This window comes from Phalangium opilio, unplaced genomic scaffold, assembly GCF_054372755.1.
Source record: "Phalangium opilio isolate 3A_F unplaced genomic scaffold, DU_Popi_V2 ptg000081l_1, whole genome shotgun sequence".
In the NCBI taxonomy this organism is placed as follows: domain Eukaryota; kingdom Metazoa; phylum Arthropoda; class Arachnida; order Opiliones; family Phalangiidae; genus Phalangium; species Phalangium opilio.
In genome coordinates this window covers 1,297,530-1,317,156 of record NW_028324188.1, presented here as the reverse complement: position 1 = coordinate 1,317,156, position 19,627 = coordinate 1,297,530, and the positions used below count along the sequence as shown (strand labels likewise).

At 35.5% G+C, this 19,627-nt stretch overlaps 1 protein-coding gene across 5 annotated transcripts in view; it reads right to left on the bottom strand.

The window, feature by feature from the left end:
- Positions 1-19,627, bottom strand: part of LOC149653854 (plexin-B-like) — a 145,252-nt gene that overhangs the window by 74,504 nt on the left and 51,121 nt on the right. For 4 of the 5 annotated variants that reach the window (XM_089846788.1, XM_089846789.1, XM_089846791.1 and 1 more), the window contains one exon: positions 8,815-8,900. The gene's annotated coding sequence lies outside the window, so the exon portion shown is untranslated. Of the gene's footprint in view, positions 1-8,814; positions 8,901-18,574; positions 18,710-19,627 lie in introns of those variants that run through there. The other variant, XM_089846790.1, reaches the window with a different exon arrangement.

Genomic DNA, 19,627 nt, shown 5'->3' with positions numbered 1-19,627 from the left:
TCAAACAAGTGCAATGATAACAAGATTAAAAAGCTAGTACTTAGATACTGCTAAATACGTTACATCAACTTTAAAAAACTAGGGTGTCCTTCCTCGTGACCTATTCAGTAATCACGTGATATTACGTTTAATAATTAGGCTTAGTAAAGCGCGTGCAATTCAAAATTGAAACAAAGGCTTAAGAAAATTTAACGTGGTGTTAATGAAGTCTCGAGACAACTGTTTGAGCGCGTGAAAATTCAATTGGTTAGCAAAACACGTGACATTAAACCAAGGCTTAACGAAATTTAACGTCCTCTTTAAACACGTGACAAACTAACAAACGAATTGTTGAAGAGCGCGCGAATATTTCAAAATTTGAAAACAAGGCTTAACTCGAATTTAGTTCGCAATCTCTTCGGACAAAGTTTCTCGCTGTTTATTTCCCTTGTAACTTTTAGGGGGTTTGTTCACGAGCAACAATGGAAAGATAAACTGACGTTATATTTGATTTTGTAACATTAAAATATGTTTGGGAAAATCCCCTAGCGCGACAAGTTGACTTGGAACTATAGAGGGGGGGGGGGTAAAGTTTTGGATGAACTGTTTGTGATATTCAGGTAGCGTTTCATACGGCGTTTTAAGCGAGAACGTGAGATTTTAATCCAGCGATAACGCGCTTCTCTCTTTCAACTATAGCAAGTTGGTGGTGTTTTGGGAACCCGGGATTAGAAGCATTGCATTTATATATAAATGTATACTTCCATTACTTTCCGGAAGTAGATAATCGGAAGTATTCTAATACCTTAACAATAATTGGAATTTAATTGAAACCGTTTGGTAATAATTAAAACTGTAATTTATTACAATACGCTCCTGATAAATAATTTAATTAACTTAAAATATTAATTAAAATTAAATATAACATAAGGTTCAAGATGAAGCTGGGCTTTCAATTCAAATACGCATTAAAATACCTATCCCTACTTCAAATAACAAATTTCAGTCATTTGTAAAAGCGCTTTGGGAAAATGGTTATTTATTTTTCATAAAAGTTTTGTAAAATTTCCTGTAGGGATTCGGTTCCGAAGTAAATAAGTTAACCTGGTATTGAAACGCACCTTAAATTATTATCAAAGCTCACGTTTATCAACACTGCCACAATAAATTGTCGCTAAATTGGTAATATCTCTCCGCCCCGGCTTTCAACTTCAACTTTGTATAAACACACTTTGTAATATAAGCAAAATTAAAAATATTGTTTTCGAGTCGTCCATCGTGAATTGGGTCAGATTATTCCATAGGTGAATGGATAAAATATAAAACAGTAATGGCACCTTACGGGGCTTCATCCCACTTGGATTTATTTATAAATAACTAGAGATGCCGGTGGTTGGAGTTGGACTCCATACGGAGATCGATGTGTTTCATCAGAGTAAGTAAAGCCTCAAACAAATAATGTATGAAAACATTGCAATAAGTCTACGCCAGGAAATTTGGATTTATTATAGGCCGACCTACTCAATATAAAACCTGCACACTCGTGGGTCACTTGCTTAGGTAAATTAATTTAAAGTTATAGTTATTACAATTATAATTATAAATATATATGTAAAGATTAAATGAAACAAATTAGTTTAAAGTTATAGCTCTTACAATTATAAATATGTAAAGATTAAATAAACCAAAATGAAATAAATTTCTTTAAAAAATTATAAACAAAAGTAAATTAGTTTAAAGTTATAGCTCTTACAATTGTAAATATGAAAAGATTAAATAAATAAATAAACCAAAATAAACAATAAATTTCTTTAAAAAATTATAAACAAGATATCCTACAAGCTAAAAAAAAAACTCCAATAGGAAATACCATACCTACTAAATTTCCCCCATAGAAACTCTGGGTTTAAACTGAACCAACAACTTTCTACTCTACTATATATATATACATAGGAATACATGTCCCATTGCATTTTCCTTCGGGGATTGGCACAAAAAAAAAGTATACTGGGTGTAACTAAGTCATCCATCTTGCTGGTGACAGTTTGTGGACCCTTTTATGAGGGGGAGGGGGAATATCCCCCCATACACCCCTGCGGCATTAGCCCCTTCGCCCCCCCCCCCCAACAACCTAGGAAAAAGGAAACTCAGGAGCAACTGTGTGGAGACTGGAGAGCGGGCCTGCATGGAAGCAATTATTTCCTAAAATTCTCGCTCTGTACTTTACAACAATTCCTTTCGAGATTTTTTTCCTTTGCTTTGTGCAGGAAAGGACGACGGGTAAACAGGGGTTAGTCAGGAAATCCGTTATAGCTCTTTTTTGGTATCGCCTTCAGCATAAGTAATATACAGGCAATAAGTATGATATGTCCCGAATTTAAGGTAAGACGATAAAGGTGCGTTTATTTTAAAGCACATGCCACATACCAAGGCTCACTAGATAATATTAACGGTTGGTGCAGGCTGCCCTGGTAAGGGGTGACAGGTAAGGGTCATCTCATCCCTAGATGGCGTTACAAATCATCAATTTAAAGGCGCTATTCTTTAAGCAGTAGCACAATGAACATAAACATTTTGGTGTATCACCTCACGTGTGTTTATTTTATCTAGGGAGCCTTGGACATACTTCATTCGTTTCGTTTTGGGCCAATCATAACTAGCATCTGTTCTGATGTGGTGTGGTGTGGTGTGTGACGTCACAGTCAATACATAAGTGTGTATAGGATAAGTGTTGACAGTTATTTGTGACGTGTGTAATTCAACCAACAGCTATTTAGGCCTACAACAACAGATACTGAAAAGGTCATTCGGATTTAAACCGGAGCTGGTTAAGTCACAAATTATTGGCAACCCTGAAGAATATACGGTGTCAGGCTTATTGGTTTGGGGTTATTTATGGTGGAAGAGGAAAAGTGGGGCGAATGCCCTACCCAAACATTAATGGGGTTCTTACTGCAGTCGAGTTCAGATTTAACATCGCGAGAACTTTATTTTTTTTTATATTAAAATTTATGGGATAATTTTAAGAATTGATTAAAAAATAAAATTCGAGGGATAAATTACTAATTTAGCTGAAATTGAAAACTCGACATTAATCCTTTTCGTTAATTTTATTATTTTAATTTGATTTTGTCCAATTAAAACGTAATTTACAAGGGTTTAATCACTGTCAAATATATCACTTTTAAGAGTAGGGGTCTACAGCGAGTACACGATTGACTCCCCCCTCGGTAGCGTACTCCAGGTACTGTTTACCTTATTTACCCAGCTAGTTTAAATAAATAACAAGAAAACTTTGAACCAAAAACCATGACCAATATTTCAATTTAAATTTGATTAAAATGTCACCATTCAAAAGTAAATATATATTTTAGATATAAGTCTACACGAGTAATATATAAATTACTCCATAGATCTAGGCTCGTCTACTGTTAGGGGAAGGAAGCGCCTCGTGGTGAAAGGTCTTGGTTTTATAATTGATGTCCGAAACGGTGGCAAGTTGATTATCCTTTAGACAAGGCCAACATATCGATCGCGACTCTAGCAAGCGTTGCAACACGACCAAAACCCCGAAAACCCAAACCAATCTAGCGAGGTAAACAACGTATCCCTAAGTTGGTAGGTTCTATGTCACAAGGCTTTTCTCTCTAACCTCGTGACCTCAAATCATGAATACCCACAATAAACCAAAGAATATATTACTAACTTTATCTCCATAAACCTGGATATAATTGGGTTTATGCTTTGATATAATTTTCGTTAGGTTAGGTTTGGTTTGGTTAGATCTAGGCTAAGTTTATTGTTACGTAAGTTTAGGTTTGGTTTGGTTAGAGCTAGGCTAAGTTTATAGTTACGTAAGTTTAGGTTTGGTTTAGTTAGAGCTAGATTATGGTTATAGTTAGGTAAGATTAGGTTTGGATTAGTTAGAGCTAGGCTAAGGTTATAGTGAGAGCTAGGCTAAGGTTATAGTTAGGTTTGGTTTGGTTAGAGTTAGGCTAAGGTTATAGTTAGGTTTGGTTTGGTTAGAGTTAGGCTAAGGTTATAGTTAGGTTTGGTTTGGTTAGAGTTAGACTAAGGTTATAGTTAGGTTTGGTTTGGTTAGAGTTAGGCTAAGGTTATAGTTAGGTTTGGTTTGGTTAGAGCTAATCTATGGTTATAGCTAGGCAAGTTTAGGTTTGGTTTCGTTTGAGATAGGCTATGGTTATAGTAAGGTAAGTTTAGGTTTGGTTTGGTTAGAGCTAATCTATGGTTATAGTTAGGCAAGTTTAGGTTTGGTTTCGTTTGAGATAGGCTATGGTTATAGTTAGATTAGCTTTCAATATTCATGGTTTATTTGCGCAAATTAATAATTAAACACGTGCGGCACGCGCTAGCTATTTTGGCGCAAAAAGTCTCGTGGAAGACTCTCTAAATAAAAAATTAGCCAATAAGGAAAGTCTAAGTTCTCCTTAATAGAGGAGAGCCAATCAAATCGTTTAGCCTTAATTTACTATTGATATAAGGTCTAGTTTGTGTTGTTGCTTTCCTTTCCAGCTAGCCCGGTTTTCTTTAGCCGATCGAACATCGTTCTTTCTATTCCTACTTCCTAGAGCTAGCTAGCCTCAGGTTTTGTTTTAATTTATTTGGGCCCTAAGCCTCGGTCATTATTTTCCTTTCCTGATAAATGCTTTCCTAGGACTAACGCCTAACTCGCTTCGAAACAAATCATTTATCAATTGTCAGCTGATGGCAAAAATAAAGGAAGTACAACGTCTATTCCGTTTTCTTCGGCCTGAAGGTATTCAATAAAGATGCTGGTATTTTATATACTAACCTTAGAAGGGTCAGCTAGTTGACCTATAATGGTCTAAAAATAGGGTTGCTCGCTTTAATTTGAAATAAATAAATAAATAAATAAATAATTTTCCTTAACTAACTTTTAAACTCTGTATTTAATTTAATTCATTTGATTCCAACTAATTATTTATATTTGTTAGGGCAAACAATTGAAGTTAAAGTTGTCAATGTTAATTGGGAATATTTGTTAATGGAAGATAATTGCGTTATAATTTAAACAAATCAACTCTTAATAAACAGATAACTATTTTTAACTGCATATATTTATGTGAACAAGTGCAACGCTGCTAAAACACTCTTAAACAACCCCAATTGCAATTGCAAGTATCACCCAATTAAGGAATTAATTTTCTAAATTAAAATCAAATTCCCTATACTTTGAAATATAATTTAAAAGCATACATATTTGCTCAGCTCAAAGACTATGTATATTTATTCATAATAATGTTTTTCTAAAATTTACTGATTTCTTTCCTACAAATTATTTATTTATTTATTTATGAGCTGGTCTAACCGGCGCCATTTGGAGGGTTCACGCAAGTAACTAATATAATAATTGCGACACTCGAGACCCAATTATCATAATTAATGGCTATATTGCGTCGTCTTGCATAAATAAATACGTGATACGATAGAAAAACAAAACATAATTAATTACTAAATTGATTGACTCTAATTAGAGACAGAAGAAATATATATATAAAGAAATTCGCAGTTATTAAAATGTTTCAGTTACTATCAAAGTATACAATGCGGTTTTCTCAGAACTGAAGTTTCAAAATTTGGTATATATATTAAAGGGAATATATAACTATTTCTTAAAAAATTAAATAAATAAATAGATGAAAATAAAAATTAAAAAAATTGCCTTAATTCAGGAACTATTAGATCTTTGAAATTATTGGTGAGTGATTATTACGGGACTGTTTACAGTAATCTTAAAACAAACAAATATATGACGTCAGAGGAGAGGAAATTTAAAAAAACGAGGGGATATCCACTCTAATATTAAATATAATTTTCATCACTGTCAAAGGTAAGTCTTCAAAATACGCCGCATATCCGCATAATATCAAGGTAAGTACCGGTTATCTTCTCTTTACGGTCAAGAAAAGGGTCACTAAATGGTTTAAATACATAAATTCCATTTTTGCGTTGCTAAGCCCTTAGTGCTACTAGCAACTCTGAAAAGCGCATGCGTAGTTAAAGTTAAGAAACAGGGGGGAGGAAATTTATTTCTCTAACGCCCCCTTAAGCGTACACTATATCTAAAGGCAAGTATAACTTGATTTAGTGCAGTTATTGAAACCTTAACTTTTAAGTTAAGATTGGTACATACAATAATTCTTCGACATAAAAAGCAAGGAAGCTTGGGTCTGTTACATTCTCCGTAGGTTGAGATATCTCGTTAAGAGTTCTTTGTACTTCAATCAGTCGCCCCCCCCCTATACCCATTTTGGTATCCTTATATAGAAGGTAAAGCCATTTTAGGGGGGTAGGCACCCCCGTTGACCTTCCCCTCTCCCTTTCTGCTATTGAACTAAAAGTTTTCTAAAGTAATCAATCTGATATAGTGGGGTGCTACTGGTCAATTGTTGTTTGTCTTGGAATCTATACGGACCTATAAGATGGACATCGTCCACTTAGGTCAAATGAATACGGAGAAAGGCGGGGAGGGGATACACGCCTTGATGAATGTATGTTAAGATAGCTTCCACTTTATTCGGGGTTGGGTTTGCCAAGGCAAAGTGGACGGACTTTATAAAAGAAAAGAAATAATAACCGAGGGGTCGGATATTAACCTAAATATTTCATCTAGGGTTAGAAAATTTAATTGGGTTTTAAAGTGGGCTACTAATTCTAAATAGGACCCAAGCATAAATTATGATTTCAGTGAGCTGGGCTTTTGGGGGAATGCAATTACAACCCCCCGGGTTGATAACCCTTTGAAAGCTAATCTTAATACTTTAATAGCCCACTGAGAGTTCATACCCCGTCATTATACATTTTTGTATCGACGTACCCAAGCCCTGGTGGCTTCATGACCCTAGGTATCCCTCGAACCTTATTAAATAAATAAATAAACATTTCTTTGAAATTAATTTTGTTTGACCTTGGTACACCAGCACTACATCGGAATTTAATCACGATTAATGTCCGACCCCTCTCTCTTGAAGAAAAGCAATGAACTAAGCTATAAGAAAAAGGAAGAGAAAAAAATATGGCGTTCGGTTCTATTTGAAACATTAGTATTGAGCAGCGAAATTGTTCTAATGGGAAATCGACCAGAGCGGAGAACGGTCAGGGGACTAACCCCCCTCTCCCCCCATTCCCCCCAAACCATAAACCCCTTTCTTCATCCCCCCGCAAAGGGTCAGCACTTTCAATTCCCAGAAAGCAATGTTCATTTACTCCCATTTTTATTTCTTTTCAATGTCTATATAAGCTCAGTTACATTGTATTTCCGCAACTTTGTTCCTTTTCGAACTGAGTGTGAGGAGGAATACACTAGTGTATGTAGCTCAAAGTGAAACCGGGGAATTTGGACTGGGAATATAGCTCAAACTGAGAGAGGCAGAAAAAATGTTTAGCTCACAACCTAAGAAACAATGCATAGCTCGAAACCTAAGAAGCAATGTGCAGCTCAAAGCCTAGGGGAAACATAATGTGCAGCTAAAAGCCTAGGGGAAACATAATGTGCAGCTCAAAACCTAGGGGAAACATAATGTGCAGCTCAAAACCTAGGGAAAAAATGTGTAGCAGCTCAAAACCTAGGGAAAAAATGTGTAGCAGCTCAAAACCTAGGGAAAAAATGTGTAGCAGCTCAAAACCTAGGGAAAAAATAGCAGCTCAAAACCCAGGGAAAAAAATGTAGCAGCTCAAAACCCAGGGAAAAAAGTGTAGCAGCTCAAAACCCAGGGAAAAAAATGTAGCTGACTGAAAACTGCCAGAAAAACGGAGGAATTACAAGGAATCGCTAAGCCTCGTAACGTGTATAAATATTTCAAGATGGTAGAAAATTGACTTCTTTTTCTAGATAGCGAGATTCTGAAGTGTGTGAGTAGTAGGGGTCACGGAGAAGGGTCGCACTCTCTAATATAAAATCAACGTGGCGTAAAAAACCGCCAGAAACGATTCTATCGACGATGGAATCCAAAACCAACACTCATCCCACAATTTAAAGGGAAACTGAACTACAACAAAAAAATTTACGAAACCCTCCTAGGCGAAATTCCATAATACTTCTCTCTCTCGCTATGAGTACCAAGTGTACCCATTTCAGAATTACTTTTGTACAAAGCTAGGGCAGTTTTTATATTAAAGGCAATGTTGCTGCAAAAAGAGAGGGGGGGTGCAAGAATGACTTATGGTTTGCCAAGTCAGAGCGCCGTAGGTGTTAAAATCCAAGAATATTAAAAGGGATTTTTCTTGTGCTACACAGACATGAAGTGAAAATCACATAAGATCCCCTCCCCAAAAAAAAACAACCATATTTTTGGCATTATAAAGGTGCCTTCAGAAGTACATTTATTAAAGTTTTAGGTGATAAAACAATAAATTACTATTTACTGTATTACAACAGTTAGCAATTCCAACTCACTAAGGTCAAAGTTGAAGGAAAAGGAGAAAATTCCCTTACGACTACAGAAACTCATTAAAAAAATGCGTAATTATTTTTTCGCGCTAATTACCCTGACTCCCACTAAAACTAATTACACGGAGAAGACGGTAATCATATTTCATAAGAGGGGGCCTTCGCTTTACGTCAACAGAATCAAAAAGTAAAAAAAAAATTCTAATAAACATTAATTATTTCCTAATATTTTTGATATTGCATTGGTAACTTCAAGTCTCTCTTAGTAAATTTATAATTATTTTAAAACGTTATCGAAATTAAATTAACAAATAAATAATTAATGGTTAATATTTAATATATTAATTAGAAAATTCCGATTTAATTAGCGAGATTTTTTTAATAATTAATAAAATTCAACTTACGTGTTTTAAATTTCAGTAAAATTGCGTTTGTTTTCCACTGGAAGTTTTATTTGTGAAACAACAGATCAATCATTTTTCAGTTCAACCTGAAACGAGTTAGACATTTAAATATTAATTAAAATTAAATCAAAATAATATTTCAGAGTAGCAATTAAAATTATTACACTTAAATTATTCTTTTATATAAAAAAAAGGTTTTGGTTTTTTTTTTAAATCAAATTGTAATAGGCGGGTGAGATGAAAAATGATAATTACAATTACATCATTTTTAATTGAAAAACATTCTCGCTAAATTGGCACCATTGTCAATGATATTAAACCGTGTCAAAGAGGGGGGCGCTGCAAAGGTCACGTGTAGTGTAGGATAAAAAAACCCCTTCCCAAAGTTTGGGAAGGGAACAAAAATCTGTTCATTTAAAATCTCTCATCACGCTTCTATAGCGGGGGGGGGGGTCTTTGGTCTTGTTAATTGCGCTAGAGCAATCCCAGGGACAGGGGTAAGGTCCCTTCCTGAACTAATCCTTCGCTATAGTGGTAATCAAAGCGTTCAGCGCAACGCGCGCGCCCGTTCCTTGGGGTTGGTTAGGGTCACCCGGCCCAAAACCCCTTTCCCGCCAAAAATCAATACAGAAAATTATCCTTCGCGCGAGAAAATTTTCGCGTGCGCACCCAGGGCGCTTATACCTATGCACACAACACTATAGTAATGTTAATACCTTTCGTGCACGCGCCACATCAACGCGAGGATGTACAATGTAATCTTTGGGCGGGAAATGTTTGGCGCGCGCGCGCGCGGCTTAATTTCGCGCCTCGTTTTTTTTTTTTTTTTCAAGTAACGCACGTGTCTCTAATAATGAATTAGAATAAACAAAAAATAAAGAATTTTTCCGATTAATTTTTGTTTAATTTGGAATTAAATAAATTAATTAACTCGTTAAATGACTTCGTTGATAGTATTAACGTATTGTCATATGAAACAAGGAGTTATTAAACATTATCAAACTGGAGGAGAAATTAATAAAAAAAAGCGACAACCCCGGCGACTACAACTGCTACTACTACTACAACTACTACGGCTCGGGTCAAACTAAGAGCCTCTCGTATACTACGATGTGGCTAAAAAAGTAGATATATTCAGAAATATTTTGGAAATAAACAAAATTTAGTGTAATTTGTGCAAACAGTTTTGGTTGGTGGCATAGGGAGATGTTCTTTGGACTATTTTGAGTAGAAAATTTTCTATGACATTTTTCCATCCGGGTCCCTGTTTTCGAATTATGATTGGAGGAACTGATTAAGACAATGATTAAAAATTTAATTAAGGGGTCATCCCTAAAACCCTTATCAAATCATAACTCGAAAACAGGCCCCTTGTGACAAAATGGAGAGAGAACATTTTCGACTCAAAATCGATTTCCCAAAGAACACAGTCTCCCTTAATTTATATCCCAGACTTATCATAAACACCCTGTATGTATGTCTAGTTCCCTAATATTAGCAAAGGTTTGTAATCTATAACGGAAGTGTGTTTTTGGAAAAGCTTGAAAGAGAGAGAGAGAGAGAGAGAGAGAGAGAGAGAGAGAGAGAGAGAGAGAGAGAGAGAGAGAGAGAGAGAGAGAGAACTTCATTCGGTTTAGGATAAATTTCTTTATATTCTTTAAAAGTTAAATTTAGAGTCGAGCTAGCTAGTAAGGTTGACAAAATGACAGAGATAAAGAACACGTAGGAGGGGGAGGGGAGGGATGTGGGTGGAGATAAGAAGCGACAAGCGAGAGAAGGTAAAATTATCTGAATTTTTCAACTGAAACGGAAATTAAATTTTTTTATTCTTTTTCTACTTCTTGTTGTAATAATGAAGGAACTTGCTGGGAAAAAGTTATCCCTAAAAACTAGTCTAACTGATAAAAGCATAAGTTAATAAGTGATATGTTGGCCATCCATAATTTTGTAAAGTCTGGTAACTTAGAAACTGGAGCTTGTAATTTTGAAGAGATAGCCTAGGTAGGTCATAGATTCAGGGTAAAGCGACGTACGCCTGGTGGTGCATGAGGCGCTGCTGTCAAAGGCCTAATTAGTAATGCAGACTAAATAGGAGAGCTAGATGGAACTTAAGTCCTGATACAAAATTAATTAACCACCACCGAGTGTAGTAAGTACTTCAATTGACTCGCTTCCGTCGTTCTCCTTCTCGAACTAGTTATATCGAGCTGGAAGTCTCTAGGAGGTAGCATTACGAATAGTATAGGTAGTGTCATACTTTTCACGTAATATATCACTTATAAACTTATGATAAAGGTACTCTTTTTTTCTATTTTTGGACATTTTTCAAACTTATACCAAATAATTAAACCTACAGAAAAATTCTGTTACTCCATAGAGATAAGAGGTAGGGTTTGAAATAATTTCAAAATGAATGAATTGTATCAAATGCAAATATACAAGCGGAAAGTGGAAGTGACGTTAGTGACAATCACGTGATCGTGGTTTTGATTGCCTCATGCAGAATTAAAATAAATAATAATAAAAATAATATACTGCTATAAAAACGACACAGTTTTGACGTCATGACAAACTTTTCAAGTATTTAAAACTATATAAACCTTAAGTTAAACGCAACTACTAATATAAGGAAAAAATACATTTAACTCTAAATTTAAAATAAATAAGAGTAAGATTTTGTGTCTGTGGGAGGGGGGAAGGTGGGGGGTCCATTCCCTTGGGGCCCCAACCAAATCTTATATAGAAAAAAGAGCCAAAAAAACATCTATTATAACCGTGACCCAACCAACAAAAAAACTAAATAAAAAGCATTGCATTCCATGCCATATTATACACCGCAGATTCAAAAAATTCCAATCTTGAAAATACCCTAATATCAAGTTTATTTCCATACTAAAGCAATCCCTTCTAAGAATGATAAAAAAGCATATATATATATATTTTGTTTAAGGGAAAGAATATGAAAAGGTATTTTGAATGAAACCATTTTTATTTAAGTTTATTTCATACTGAGATTGTACCGTTGTTAAAGGCGGGGTTATTGTATTTTTATATTATAAAGGGGTGCTCTTTTATGGCTCCGGGTTATAGCTAGAGCTTTGGTGTACTTTAAAGTTGGCATATAATATTAGGGATAAAATATATGAGAGAGGAGAGAGAGAATAAAATGCCACATGGACTATTTTTATTTTAAAAATTGAGGCAACCTCAAGAAAGATCCTCGTGAAATTGCTTCTCATATATATTTTTCCTTTTACGAATATCGCGTTTTCTCCCCGTCTTGACAGACTGAAATGGAGATACGTTACAAGATTCTATTTAAATAATAATAGACAAGAGTGAAATCGGTTCAGTTCAGTTCAATTCCCTTACAAATATATATAATTACTTTTTCTTTTATTTAGTTTATTGGTATATTACGAGTTGTTTCACTTAATAATTTTAGTAAAATTAATAAACACGAGTGAGTTTAAGATATTGATAGGTAGACGTCAACCTGAACGTCTACGTCTACGTCTATACCGAGGGGACATTCACTTAGGCTTATCATTGCACAGGGTTTGGTTGTACCGGAGTTACATTACATATAACTTTTGAAATTAGTATTAAAATAGATATATTAGGTTGCCCTTTGCTAATCTCAAGTTTGTTGGCACGAGAAAATTTCACGTGCGTTTGCTAAATTTCAAAATTTTTGGCGCGAGAAAATCGCACGTGCTTTGCTAATTTCAAATTTATTGGCGCGAGAAAACTCCACGTGCCTTCATTTATTTTTCTATTTTTTTTTTCAAATTAGGCTTAACAATTACAATTCAAACGTAATACAACATTCTTCTAGACGTTAGACGTTTCTAGTTTACTTTCTTAAACTCTCTACTAACTATTATAGCAGCACTAAGGGTTAGCTGGTATAGACGAAATAAATCCTTCTACGATAGGTCCATCTACCTATAACAGTTGCATTGCATCAGGGGGAGCTCAGGTGCGCAACTCGCTGCCAGGGGTAACTTTTGTAGGGATACGAAAGTAAAGTATAGGGGCGATATATCTTCGGTGGGGCTCCAGCCCCCCCCCCACCCGTCTTCTTTTCCTACTCTCTCTTAAGCCCCCTTAAATTGAAGCCAGATTAACTTGTTTTGCCCGCGCGACTACTGACTAGGGCCAAAACCAGCTCTATCATGGAGGGAAACCAGGAGAAAACCCATGGAACCTATCTCCTAAATGCCCATTCAGACTACATATCATACGTTCCCCCATAAGTTTATAAGTGATATCTTCCTTCCATAAGTAAGACAATACCCATACTTCGTATTCCCATACTTCGAGAGACTTACAGTTCACGAGATAACTAGTTCGAGAAGGAGAACGACGGAAGCGAGTCAATTGAAGTCCTAACTACACTCGGTGGTGGTTAATTAATTTTGCAGCTAGGACTTCTTCCATCTAGCTCTCCTATTTAGTCTGCATTACTAATTAGGCCCTTGACAGAAGCGCCTCATGCACCAGGCGTACGTCGCTTTACCTCGAATCTATGACCTACCTAGGCTGTCACTTCATCACAAGCTGTCTGAATGGGCCTTAAGGATGTTGGGAGAAAAACTATAGCTAGGGGAGATTGGAGGTATCTCTATGCATACATATATATATACACTGACATATCTTTTCATTTGCATTTTATATATTTCCAAATATCTCACAAAGGGTACTTATTCTTAATTAATTGGATAGGTTGGGGGGAGGGGGTTTGTTTGGGTAAAACTAAAACTAGAAAATTCAAATTTGACTCTTAGAAACTTTAGTAAAAGTTATTTAAAATTTAGTTTCCCTTTGTATTTATCTTATTAAATTAATAAAACTTGGGAATTTTTCTTCCAAAACAAAAGTGATTCGATTACAGTTCAGTTCAAACCCCCCATATATAATTTTAAGTTAAAATTGACAGACAAACCCTTCCCTTTCTATATATACGCTCTCTATTTAAGTCCAAAACAAACTTAAAACAACTCCTTGTTTTCTAGAAACCCTAAAGTTAAACAACAGAATTTTCCGCCTCCCCCCTCCCACCCGCCACCCTAGATCCCTTAGCGCCATATAATAAGAACTTAGTGCCTGGCCCGGCCTGCCAAACCGGAAGTTAGTCCCTTCAGAAGTAGTTCTACCAATTTCCACACTGCACCCCCGTCGATCTCTCTTCTAGAGTAAACTTAACCAATTACTTTGCTTGTTTCGGCGTCGTCATGACAACCAAAAGGCGGGAAAACCTTCTCAACACTGAAATGAATCCTTTAGTAGCTAAGCCTAACTCTCCCGCCAAAAGTAGCTCGAGAATATATATCTCGCGCGCGCTTTCTTTCCCGCCTTTTCTTTTCCACGTGCTTCTTTCCAAGCTCGTGAGCGCGCGCTACTTCAGAATGGAGTGGAATTAGTTCGCGTTCTAATCGTTAATGAAGGTTTATTAAGGGGAAAAGGGAATTAAAGGTAGAACGGTCAGGATTAAAATTAAGGCTTTGTAAACGTTAACCGGGATAAAGCGAATAAAATGGGAAGAAATCGAAAGTTGGTGGGAGCAAATATGACACACTTGGAAGGCGTTACGAGGGAAACAACGTAGCACGCGCTTATTCCAACACCCACGAACGAGATACGAGGGGTCGAATACTTCAATAAAATATTAATACTATGAAAAACTAACCTATAACAACGTTTAAACGTCTGGAAGAAATAGAAAAGTGTCCAACCTCAATAGGGCCATGCACACTCCCAAAGAAAAATGACCACATTAAATATACAATTAAGTTCCTTTATGAATAAATCCCGAATTTTGAACACATGCAATATCCGATTCTACTTTCTTTTGCGCATATTTTCGTATACTAATTGATATCAAAACCCAAGGGGTATACCATTAAGGGTATGCCGCGTATCTCAATGGTAACTAACCCATTCCTTTCCTCCTGCAAACACCACTGAATTTAAAGGTGACCAAAAATTTGTCGAGCTACTACTAATGTTGAAGTATAAAAATCCATTGGGGTTGGAGGTCTCTTTATTTTTTTATAGTAAAACAGGAACAAGTTTAGAAGAAAGTCATTATGAAAGTCTTGACGTGAAGTACATGCGCCACGAGTTTAAGTAGCGTTTTATGTTCCGTTCGGGACCAGAGAGCTCTCTCGCTCGCTGGCTTCGTCCCCAACTGAATGTATAATCATTCTTTGGGGCCGATCTTGCATGACCGATTTTAATAAAGTTGCTTCATTATTTCGTAGTACAGGCTGGATTAGTTATTCGAGATCATACCATTGTAGTATTATTCTACTGTAATGTCTGTTAAGGTGAATGTTACTAGAAGCATGTAATGATGGTGGTTATAGAAGATTCTACATTATCTGTTTAGGGTTTTGGGTATAGGAGGAAAACTACTAGAATGTAGTAGGATAACTACTGCACCCTCCAGGGTCAAGTACTTAGTGAATCCAAATATAATCTTAACGAGGGGAAGACGTACTGATAGTTTTACATCTAAAATAATTCGATATCAAGCATGGATACAGTAGGAAAACCACTATAATATAGTAGGATAACTACTACACTTTCCAGGATCGAGTAATGAAAGCCATTTGAAATTATTTTTGAAGATAAACTTAGATCTACATATCAACAATTCAGGGTTGAATTTAGAATGAAAACCTCTATACTACAGTAGAATAATCCTACCCTGACCTCGAATAGCTAACCCACTATGTAAAAAAGTGTAAAGGCAGTCTAGGAAGCTACGAAACATTACATTAACGCATACTATTTAACAATAACCCTTGTCCTTAAATTTAAAAAAGAGTTCACACTTTCTATTACAATGCAAAGTGACATTGTTCACATTTTTTCTTACTGCTCTTAACCTTAAGGTCTCCCTTTCTCTACGCCTTACAAGGAACCGTGTAATATTTTTTCATAACACATATAAAGCGGAACCTTACGAACCTTAATGACTTAAGAGTGTGTAGCCTTAACCGAGGGGTCTAACACTCACTTTTTCTTTATAAAGTTATATAAAAATTTATTATTTTTTTTCCAATAAAGTAACAGTGCTCAACGGACTCTTTTCTTTTAAATTATATTAGATAATATCCGACCCCTCTGTTATAAGGGGATTTCCCGGGGAATTTTTTTTATGGTAATGGAAGAGGTGGGGTTTTAACACCTGAATAAATTGTTTCTTGTGTTATGAGAAAAAACAATGTTTACGTGTAGCTTATTATTATTAATTGTTATATCGATTTAATGAATTATAAAAGAAAAAGAAAAGAAAGGAAATTTTAGGTTACTAACGAATATTCAATAGAGTTCCTCGTGATATGGCGAGCACCGAACAAAAATGTTCCCTATAGAGGATTGGTTTAAAACTGAACTGAACTGAACTAGCTGGTAGAGGGGCGTATGCATTCGAGATTTCTTTATCCACTTGCAAATTAAAATATATAATAATCATAATTTATGCAAACTAATTTGCCAATGAAAAGAAAGGAAAATTTAGGTTACTAACGAATATTCAATAGAGTTCCTCGTGATATGGCGAGCACCGAGCAAAAATGTTTCCTATAGAAGATTGGTTTTAAAACTGAACTGAACTGAACCTAACTAGTAGAGGGGATCATGCATTTAAGATTTCTTTATCCACTTGCAAATTAAAATATATAATAATAATAATAATTTATGCAAACTAATTTGGTAACGCAAATAATTAATTTATTCTTAATAAATTTTATCTCTGTGTCCTCTTTAGAATGAAGTTCATAAAGACTTCCCAATCCCAAATAAGAGAGAGTGGCAACAACTAAGGGTTAATTCAGTCGTGAAGCATTAGATAGAGTCCGGGCTGTATTCAGTCGTCAATTTATAGTAAATATCCCAAAATTTGAATTATGCCTTTAAGGTAGGTGTCTTTGCAAATGAGAATTTTACGACAAGGCTTAGATAGTTAATTTAATTGGAATTATTAGCAACTCCCCCGCCTCCACAATTCCCTTGTAGGATATATTCCAGGTTAATTCATCAGTCAGTTTGGGGGGGGCTAAAGGGTGCACGGGACTTCATACAAGGGGGGGGGGAGTAATTTGGCCCCGGAAAATGCTAAATTACCATGTCCTAAATACCCGAATTTTGGTAGTGCATGGTGGTAGTATAATTTGGTCCCCAATAACTTCTACAAACTACTAAATGACATCCTATAGAGAACTTAAGTCATTCGTCAATTTCGGATAGAGTTCACACTACCTCTTCCTCCCAACTCCCCCAATACGGATGGACCCTTTCAATCTTAAGTCGGTGTTGCGTTGAGACAACGCTTTGCCATTATGTATTATTAGACGCTAATCGCTATGAGATTCTATATCTATACACCGACCGCGATTACACTAGTGGCTCTAACAGATTACCTAGTGTAATTCTGAATGGTAATAAAGAGTGGATAAATATTACCGATGACGAGTAATTAGTAATTATGTTTTGTTATGATATGATATGTTTTGTTAAAGGGGGTAATTTAAGCAAATGTTTTCAAATTGACCTACGATTCGTTAAGTTTATGTATTTATTGGATATAATGAAATTAAATTTAGTAGTTGTTAATTTAAAGGCATTACCGTCGCAAATAAATAATATTAAACTAATTCAAATTATAAAATGGTTTTCTTAAATTATAAAAGATTTAGTTTTTAAAAGAAGGCATTTAATTTAAATTACGAATAGTTCTAGATACTCTAACACAAACACTTTTCTTTAAAAAACCAAAAATGGCTTCTTTGATGCCTGCCAAAAATTGTTACACCAAGTTTATTTTGATCATCAAACTAAAATCCTATTATTAAACCTTTTATACAAAAATAAAACCGGATTAAACACGTTAACAAAAATCCCTTTTGGTATACACAATTACATATACATATATATAATCCATAATCCAATTAAACCGAGCGTACCAAATTTTTAAAACAAAAGGGAAGAGATTACCTTTGAATTTGAAACATCCTCCAATACCATGCAGGAAAGCAAGGCTTATAGAACAATAACGCTACGGAAAAATGACCCACGTGGATCCGTTAAAAGGCGCGCGGGAAAATAATTTGGGCGCGAAATAATGACAAGTCTCGTGCAATTTCGCGCGCGAGGGAAATTTTTGGCGCGAAATGGACGTGGTAACAGAAAGTCTCGTGCAAGACACAATCAACGTTTCGTAATAACAATAATAAGCACGTGCCATTACGATGCTTGGCGCGCGCGGGCTTACCTAAATGGCGGGAAAACTGTATAGCCAGGTCCTGTATCTAGCCAGCGCCGCCACGGTTTTAGATCTAATTCCGGCCTAATGATATTAGAACAGCGGGCGAAACTCGATAGACCAATCCGCTTTTAGTATTACGGGTGGGAAAGCTACTTAGAACAAATATAATTACTAATAAGGTAAAACAGAAGCGGGGGGAGGGGCTAAAAGGGGTAGAAATCCCCTGTTAATTCGATGTAGGAAAATTTATTATTTGATCCCATATATATAAATAAACATATAAAGGTTTGAAGCGGTTCAACGCCTTCCTAATTCTGTTTGGGTGCAAGCGCGGTTAAAAGGATTTAATTATTAGTGTAATTAAAGTTAAAGGCTGCCAAAATTAATTATATAATATAATATACAGGGTGTTATATTTCACTGTTTTTCGGTTCTATATGTTAGGTTCTGGAAAACACTATATTTGAAAAATCATAAACTTGCCTGATTGTAAAATAGAAGAGTTTTTAAAGAACCAGTGAAAAAATCCGTACACTCATGTCAAAGGTCAAAGTATCCAATATTCTCTTAATTAAAAAGACACTATAATTAACTTAATTACACATTACTAATCACTTATATTAAACACACTACAAGATTTTAAGAGCTCACTTAACGAGCTACAATCTTATACAACCAACTGCGCTAACTTCAACATTGAAAATGCAAGAAAAAAAATATACATTTATAAAAAAAATCACATTTTCAACTTGACGACAAGCTATCCTGTTAGTATATTGACGGCTTTACGAATGCAAATTTAAATCCACGTATGGCGCGTGATATCACTGTTAAGCTAATTTGACGTTTAGTATAAAAAAGAGGGCGGGAAAGAGGGGAGTATATTTCTTTTTTCTTTTTATTACGTAGTCCAGTCTCGCGCCAAAATAAAGGCAAGCATGCTCTGCTCATCTTGGTTCAGTTTTAGACTAGAAAAGGCGCGCCTCGTGCGATGAAACAGCACGTGCAAGCTTAGCTTATGTTCGGACCCTTCATCTAAACGTATTACGTTCGATCACGATTTACACCCCCCCCCCCCCCACCTTCAAACCCCACTGCTTGAAATAATAAATGATTTTAAATAAAATAGAGGAGCTTATATACTTTTTAAATTATGTCAGTCTTTTTGCAAAACATTTTGTTACAGAAAAATCCCTTGAGGATACTATAGTCTAATTTGTAATCTACAAATTACAAAACATTACTTAATATTATGGGTATGAAACCAGAAAAAACAATGGCTTCACAAAAACATCAATAAAATGAACATTTATTTATTTAGTTGAATTTTAAATTTAAAAGCAGACTCTAATTCTTGTTTCTGTTCACGAGAATATATACTAACTTTAGGGGGTATATTTTTCATTCATGGTATGACCCTTATGGTGCCCTTTAATTGGGGGTTCCACGACTGATTCCCCTTTGCAGCTAATGGATTCGTGAGACGAAATTGCACCCGTTGACTCCAGCCTGAGTCTCCCACCCGCTATGAAACCA